This window comes from Oxyura jamaicensis, chromosome 3 (genome assembly GCF_011077185.1).
Source record: "Oxyura jamaicensis isolate SHBP4307 breed ruddy duck chromosome 3, BPBGC_Ojam_1.0, whole genome shotgun sequence".
NCBI lineage: Eukaryota > Metazoa > Chordata > Aves > Anseriformes > Anatidae > Oxyura > Oxyura jamaicensis.
The window spans coordinates 93910261-93919190 of NC_048895.1; positions in this window are offsets into that span (position 1 = coordinate 93910261).

Genomic DNA, 8930 nt, shown 5'->3' on the forward strand with positions numbered 1-8930 from the left:
TCTTTCTTTCTTTCTTTCTTTCTTTCTTTCTTTCTTTCTTTCTTTCTCTCTTTCTCTCTTTCTCTCTTTCTCTCTCTCTCTTCTCTCTTCCTAGTGCTTCTCCAAGTACTTCAGTGCTCTCGTATACTGGTTGGCTTAATTTCAGTTCCTTGGGACAAACAGACTTTATTTTACAGCTCTCCCAACAACACCCAGAGCCTTTGAGCTGTATGAAATCTGTAAGAGAAGTAATCCCATTGCCTCCTTTTCTAGATAAACTAATGTCAGGAGCAGCTTCATGAATCGTTCTTGGCAGGCTGCTTTATTCAGCCTCAGGTGGACACAGTCAGGTTTCTCTGAACTCAGCTTCAGAGGGGAGTAGATGAAGTCTGCTCTCACCATGGTGCCACAGTTCACATCTCTTTCTGGTGTTCACGCTGGCTGGGCAACCCACATCAGGCTTTGTGTCATTCACGGTTGCTCTGTTAAGCACCATTAAGGTGTATCAAACACATCCTTCTTCCAAAGAGGACTGATTCCTGAGAGCTGGTTGCACCCCCAGATATTCACAGCACAGGTACAAGAGCAATCTCTCTGTGCAGGACTGCTGGCGGGGTTGTGTTGGATCACCCCGCACTCTGCTGGGAATGGCAGCAGGGTATCAGCTTCATGTACAGTCACGTCATAATTTAAATCTGGGAGAAAGGTCATGACCGAAAACTTAATGTCTTCTAGACTATCAAACTGCCATCCTTCGGCTGCTGCCGGGTTGGTCTGGGTACATAGGCAAGAACATCTGTGTTGAAAATCTCTGTTTCTCTTTCTGGACATAGTCCTTCTATGTGCTCTTCAAGAAAAAAATACCTTTATGTGAGTTTTAAGGCTCTCAGACAATGAAATGTAAAATATAGATTAGGTTATGCCGACCTCAGGGAGAATTCCTCAAAGTTATTATTCAAAAGAAGCGAGAGCAAGGTCACGCTGCAGATACTCCCTCCTCAGCACTGATCGGGCAGAAAGCTCTCTGGTTTTTCAAAAGGAACACCCCATTTGTTTGCAGTGCAAGCAGGCAGCATCACATTTTGAGATTCATATAAAAGGCCATAAAGCACAGATATCCAGGGGCTGGGGTGAGTGTGGAGGAGGAGAGTGCTGCTACAGTGGAAACAGGAATATTCAGTTAGGAATTAGCAGTAAGGAGCATTCCGGGGTGCGGAGGGAGAAAAAGAATGGAGAGAAATAGACTTTAGCATCAATACAGTGTAAGTAGTTCATAAAGTTCAGAGTTCAAAACGCACTTAAATTAACACTAGGAAAAATAATTATAAAAAAAAAAAAAAAAAAAAACAGGGCAAGTTCCTGAAGTCTCTTCTGCATTAGGGACTTTTTCCCTCCCCCAGCCACATTTCCCTAGTGTCCTTAGAGAAAAGGAGGCGCAGTTACAGAGCATGAAGAGGCTGGGGCAAAACAAGAAGGGCACGAAGACGGAAAGATTCAAGTACTGCAGGTGACAGGAGCAGGCTGGGGTGCAATAAGGCAGCGGTACTCTCCATACACAGGCTCTGATTGATGCTGGGAAGTATCTACCCACCCCTCCGACCAATTTAAACGTGAATACTGCCGAGCCATCAGCAAGCAGAAAGCCTGCAGAGCTGCTGAGAGCCAGGCTTGGCAGTGCACTGGAGTTAATTAGCACTGACATACTTCTTCTCTCAGTTTTGCTGGCTGCGGACTCCAACCACGTTTATTCTTCAGGTTTTGTTTAAATTGTTTAGAGGGGGTTGTACAAGCAGCAGGTAGGTGTAACTCCGAAGCATTCCTGTGTTGATTATAGAGCGACAAATTCTGGTTACCTAGTCACAGGCCTCACTTCTACAAAGCTTTTGTGCGTCTGAAATAACTGGTATGGAAAAACATTAACATATTATTGGTATAAAGCTCTACCTAAGAGTTGCAATGAATTATCACCCTATAACGCAAAGCCTCAGTGGCACAGGCTGGCGGCACTGCGTTTAACACATTCGGTGTTTCTGCAGCACTATAAATAGCAATCACTTTGAGCAAGAGCTGCAGCATCTCTCCGCCCCCACCCCCAAACAAATCGCTCACGATAACGTCACCTTTTATTTGAACACAATGAGCTGTAATCACATGAGGTATTACTCTGATTTAATCCTATTTGCTTCAGTTTGGTTTGCAAGGAGTGGCCAGTAATATGTGGTTGCATTATATCCTATGGTTTCTTATTTCACACCAACTCTCGAGGGCTGACACCCATCATCTTCTTTGGCCAGAAGAATAAAGTAATAGGTTCTGGCAGGTAAGGAGGAGCCAGTGGCTGGGATGGGTTCCTTCCCTTTTCCTTTATTTTCTCTCTTTTTTTTATTCCTTCCTGATTGCTGGACTCGCTATCACAGCTGATGGTTAGCTTTTGAGCACCGAATACTTTTTCAGGTTTTCATTATTCTCGCTGGGCTCAATAACAGGTATGAGCCTCTTGCAGCAAATTTCACTCCTCCAGCCACTGCGAAGCAAGCGAGTAGAGACACGAATTCAGGCCTGTGTTTATTTTTTCTGAATCAACACCATAATTTAGCTAAATACCACTCCACTGTGTTTGAGCACAAGTTTGGTGCTCTGTTTCCCATGCCCAGCAAGCTGCTGGATTTGGCATTAAAATGAAAAGTCAGGTACCAAAAGCAGGTAAGTCACCCTGCCTTTCAGACCTGTCAGAGAAGGTTTTTGGAGGCGTTACGCCACACCTTCATTTCGTGCTCTTTATCCTCTGGATGAGGAGGGACCGCCAGCTCCCCGTGGGCTCGGAGCCAGCACTCAGCATCACCCAGGGCAGGAGAAGACATAGCTCCTCTGGGGAGCTGGCTTAGGGCAGGGGTGGGGCAGGATCATGCCCGTGCCCTTGCAGGAGTGAGGAGCATCGCTCATACCAGGACCATCCTCACATCCCACAGCACTGGTACTGATCGGCGGAGAATTGCATTTATTGAGTGACGGGAAGCAAAAGCAGCTAGCGCTGGGGCTAATACAATTTTGATTACAATGAAAAATATTTTAACCGGCTCTTAATTTTTATTTTATTATTTGGTGTGTGGTTCCTAATTTCCTTCTTCCTCTCATCTTAGCTGGAAGGGAAGTTTAATGCCCTTCGAGTAATCACATGGGGTCTTATCTACAATTGCAGACGCACATACAATTCCACATTTGGTATTCATAAAGGGAAGTTTCAAAGTTGATTCTACTCTTCACTAATTTCCTATAATAGTTATTTAGCTCATATAGTGCATGTTAATTAGACTGCTGTACTTTAATGACTTTTGCCAAAGGATATATTTTTTCATATTATAAAATATCATGTTAGAAAAGTGTTACTGATCTTCAGTAAAAAGAACAATGAAATTTCTGATGTTTCTCCTAGACAAAGAGGAACAGGTAGACTATGAAAGTGGCTTATTTTATGAATCAGAACCAGGATAAAGAAATATAACCAGAATGTATTTAGAATGCCTAACAGAAAAATTGTAGCGAGCAGCTGCACCAGGTAAAATATTCTTTCTGCCTCTAATTATGTCACAGCAACAATTGCAGTTAAAAGCAGACATTTGAATCCAGTGAGAGATTAGGTGTTACATAGCAGTGCAATGAGAAGCACAATTGTCTTTAGAGTTAAATGCCTTTCTGAAGAGACATCCTGCTGAATACCAAAAGGCAAATTAGCAATTTAGGACATATATACAACAGTTCAATCTTCTAGTTGCGAGATACAGTTGGAAAAAAATCAGTTAACGTTATAAAAATAAATAAAATAGAAAAATAACTGCCTTCACTGTTGATAACAAAATGGCAGAGCTTGCATGTCCAGGTGACAGCATCTATTATCCAGCTACCCGGTTCTGTAAAACCTGAGTTACAATTGTCACAAATGATTGTTTTTCAAAATAATTCAGGTCAAGCAAACAGACATCGTGTGGTAGACTGGGCAGTTTACAGACGCACCTCAAAAGCTCTGCAGGCCAACAGAAAGTAAACAGAAAGCAGAAGAGGCTGGAGTGGGACCCCGGCATGCCTTTCGTGAACTCCCAAAGGCAAGGAACCTGTACCCATCATCAGCCTTTCTGCGAGAGACAGGTTTTCTTTAGGTACCAATGCATACAGTAAACACTGCTTTGGATTTGAAGAAACCATTGAAATTAATTTGGTTATGTGAAGAGATGACTGCAAACACTTGAAAATGTGTGTACCAAAGAAAGATCGGATGTTTCTCTTGGATTCAAACCTAAAATATAGATTTCTTCCAAGCCTCAAGTTGCACCAGGGGAGGTTCAGGTTGGAAATCCGGAGAAATTTCTTCTCAGAAAGAGCAGTCAGGCATTGGGATGGGTTGCCCAGGGAGGTGGTGGAGTCACTGTCCCTGGGGGTATATAAGGAAATGGTGGATGTGGTACCATAGGGACATGGGTTAGTGGGTGATACTGGTGGTAGGGGGACAGTTGCACTAGATGACCTTGGAGGTCTTTTCCAACCTTAATGACTCTGATTCTATGATATCAGGGATGCTGGGTACACCTGGTCTTGCCCATTTGTGGGAATCCTCACATGGGAACACCACCAACTAGGGGTGATAGTGGATACTGCTCAGCATTCACTATGGTGTACCACTGCTTATTTAATTTACCTCATATGCAATCACTGACCTCAAGCCTGAACACCTTATTCAAGCTTTTCATCATTTATTTATGTTTTCAGTTTACAGATGCCCCACAGACCTCATAGACAAGGCTGAAAGCAACACCTTGGCCTCCTTCCTGGCATGTGCTCCTTGCAGCCACACAGCTGGCAAGAAGAGATAGTAATTTTGCTGCTATATATCCACCCTGTCCTGTTGCATGAGGTGCTGAGCTCTCTTGTAAGGAGCTGTGTTTGTATCAGCAGAAGAATGTCTTGCTGGGACATTCCAGCCCAGACCTCCTCAAAGCATCTCTTGACCTGAGGATGTTTCCACCTCTGTGGAAACAGCGTGGGCAGGAAGGCAAGCTCCAAACACAGCCCAGCCATCTCCATACAGGTGTCTTTCCACTTGTGGCCCTTGTTGCCTGCGTGAGGATAAAATTAAAATCCGTTAGCTTGCTTGAAGGCACCAACGTTTCATAAACTCCTGGAGCTGCTGGTACTCCTGAACAGGTTTGAACCTTTGGACGAGAGTCCACTCAAACTCACATTCATTTTAATGGGCTCACTTGGTTGAAGCCTTTCACATGTCTTCAGGTTTCAGCCTGGATGCACACAGACATGGTTTGCCCAGTGTTGGGCCCAGTGTAAATGTGGCTGGGTGATGTTGTTTTGTCTCTGCCTTCCTCCCTATATGTCCCCTACAGGACTCTTGTGAGATCAAGGCATTTATTTTCCATTAGCTGGGAAGCTCTACTCAACAGCCTGAATTAACCTTGGGGCTGAAAGCTGAAAAGAGGGATAGGTGAGAGGTCACAACAGCTGTAAGTGAAGCCAGAAATAGAAGTATTTCACACTTCATAGTTTCTGGAGAAACATGGTAAATACTGAATGAGTGGCTTCTCCCCTCACCCACAATACCCAAATGCTGAAGGTTTCTTATCTTTACATGCTTCCCTGCTCATCTTCCTCAGCTGAAGTTCCCTCAGACTGAACACAAAACCCCTTCACATTTTGAAACCTCTCTCGGAAGCAGTGGGAGCCTTTTCTCCTTCTGTCGTCGTGAATGATGAGAAGAGCTGATAATCTTGATTGCTACCTGGCCCAGCACTTCCTTTTGTGAGATCTAGTTTCTACTTGCTTACAACCTCACCAGACTCTAGCTGTCAGGATCATGTTTTTTACCTCATGAGCCTGACTCATATTCAGGTATTTTCAAGAAAGTGTCAACTAAAACAATCACCTGTTTCTGAGAACATTTGCCAGAAAGTACAGTGTGCAATACATGAAAAGATGCAGTCTTGCTAACAAAATCACTTGCTTTGGAACAAGTCCTTTTAGCAGTGAGGGTAGCTTAATATTAGATTGGAAATGTGCCTTTTGCTGCCACAGCCACAAAATATGCTCAAGATCCCTCTGAAAAAAAAAAAAAATAGAAAAGTAAAAAATCAGCTCACATATATTCAGCAGCACATCATATTTAGCACCTAAATACCCACCAAATTCTCCTTGAACATAAGCCATCAGTGTGTCCTTGTCACTAAGAAGGTCAATGTTATCGTGGGCTGCATTAGGTAAGGTATCACCAACGAGCTGATCCTTCCCCTCTCCTCAGCACTGGTGGGGCCACACCTGGAGTGCTGGGTCCGGTTCTGGGCTCCCCAGTACAAGAGATACCTGGATGTACTGGAGAGAGCCCAACAAAGAGCCACCAATACGACGAGGGGACTGGAGCACCTCTCCTGTGAGGAGAGGCTGGGAGAGCTGGGACTGTTCATCCTGGAGAAGAGGAGGCTCAGGGGGCATCAAATACCAGAAGGGAGAGTGCAAGAGGACAGAGCCAGACTCTTTTCCATGGTGTCCAGTGCCAGGACAAGACGCAAACCAGGACACAGAAGGTGCTATCTGAACATCAGGAAGCACGTCTTTACTGTGCAGGTGACTGAGCACTGGCACAGGATGCCCAGACAGGCTGTGGAGTCTCCTCCTTGGAGATCTTCAGAAGCCACCTGGACAGGGGCCTGGCAGCCTGCTCTGGGTGGCCCTGCTTGGGCAGGGGTTGGACCAGATGCCTTCAGAGGTCCCTTCCCACCTCAGCCATTCTGTGACACCACCTGTTCCTTCTCAGGAAAGGGGACAACTTGGGTGTGCTTGTGGCACCCCACAGAACCAGGTTTCCAGCAGCAGGTGATGTCCTGCAACACATCGAAGGGCCCTTGCCTGGAGCAGGCCTCAGTGGGTTCCTGCAGCTGGGACCTGCTCTCTGCCATGGAAATGAGGAGTGTCCCACAGCACAGCACTGGGAGCAGAGCAGACCTTGGGACGTGCTCCTTGCTCATTAATCAGATGAAGCAAAAGTGAAATTCTTCTCAGATACGTCACAACATAGCAGGGAACTAACTTTATTTAGGGAACAAAGGCATGTGACCTGCAGCCTGGCGTTGCTGCACAGCCTGTGACCCGTCACACCAAGCAGCGAACAGGGGGAATCACAGTACGTTTGCTCAGCCTCATTCCATATTATAGCATCTGAACCAAAAAAAAAAAAAAAAAAGAGACAAAAAAGAAAGGGTTATTTTTGATTTTTGTGACCTTACAGGTCATATCTATGTCGCTTGTTTTGAGGCAGATTTGTTATCCGTCTAAGCTACTCTCTGCTGCTTAAACACCAGCTACAAGCTGCTGTTTTTCAAGAGGCAAATCCTGGTTGCATCCTGAGCTTTAAAGGACTCCGCACTTATCTAACGAGCTGTGTAGCAGTTCAGCAGCTTATCTTGTCAGTTCTCTTACTGGAGGGAAAGGGAAAAAAAAAAAAAAAAAAAAAAAAAAGCCCCCCAGCTCATTCCTAGAAGGAACCTAGCATCTCCTGTGTGATGAGAGCAGATGTATTCACAGGCAGACAGAGTACAAGCTGCTTAAAAGGAAAATGTGCACACAGGGATAAGGTTTCCCAGCCTCCATAAATGTTGATATATCTGTAAATAGATGTAGATCAATTATTGATTTTTCATTTTAGCTGCATCTGAGTTCTCATAGTAAGCAGAAAAAAAAAAGCCTGTGTTCTCTGTAAATCTAGGGTTTGCTGCTTGCAAAACCTTTTACTTCTTTCCAGCAAAACAAATCAATTCTATGATTTCACAATGACTAAAAGCAGCATCCCAAGTTTTCCAATCAAATCTTCAAAAGCTACAGGAAGAAAGAGCAGGTGGGTCCCCCAAAATCACAGTGGGCTTCAGCTCTTCAGGGATGACCATGGGTACAACAGGAAAAGCTTGCAGCTTGCCCAGGGACTGTTTGGTGATGGGCCTCCAGCCCCAATTCTTCTTATGCATATTCACCACCACTGTTAGCATGGCCCCAATTGCCCTTGAGAACAATAGAAAATGGTCAATAAATCTGTTCTTTCAAGAGTACATCATCTGAGCATGCTAAAGATTGTCACCACTTTCCAACCAGTTTAAAAGGAGAATTTTCTGAGAGATAATACTTTAGATGCACCTTCAGCATCATTAGCCTTAGGCAAGCAAATTTCACAGCAGCATCACAGTTTCTAGGGCAGAAACGTCATTTAATTTGTTCCCCTGGCCTGATTAGTCCCACAACAGAAGCAGAGATGGCTCATTTCCAGCCAAGCACAGTGACAAGACTCTGCAGTGGTTCCTCAGCTGCCAAAGGATGGGAGAACTCCTTGGAGATCTTCAGAAGCCACCTGGACATGGGCCTGGGCACCCTGCTCTGGGTGATCCTGCTTGGGCAGGGGTTGGACCAGGTGACCTTTAGAGGTTCCTGCCAGCTTCAGCTATTCTGTGATCCTGTCTCTGTGAGCTGTCTGTCACACAGCTCCTCTCACAGCTGCTCTCCATTGCTTGCTGTGCTGGCAAAGCAGTGTGCTCCTACCAAACTCTGCTAGTTTCCACCTCAGGGAAGCTTCGGTGTGTACTTGGGGTTAAGGCAATGACATTGTGACCCAGCATCACATCCCCAGGATCTGCCACAGGGGGTTTCTTTCCTCCTCTGTATTTTCTAGTTCTTCTGATTTTTTCTCCCCGCTTACCTGAATGCCAGGTTTGTTTTAGAGTCTGGAAGCTGGCATGATTATCAATTTGGACTCTGAATCCTGGGATTTGTCCCCTTGGGTCTCTGTCCACATGGGAAGCTCTAGGCACCATTCGTCTTCCAGTGTGTAAGAATGAGTCTTCATAAGGACCTATCAGTCCTGCAGAGCTGTGTTCGGAAATTTAATGTGTGTACCTCTTTCTGAAGCTCTC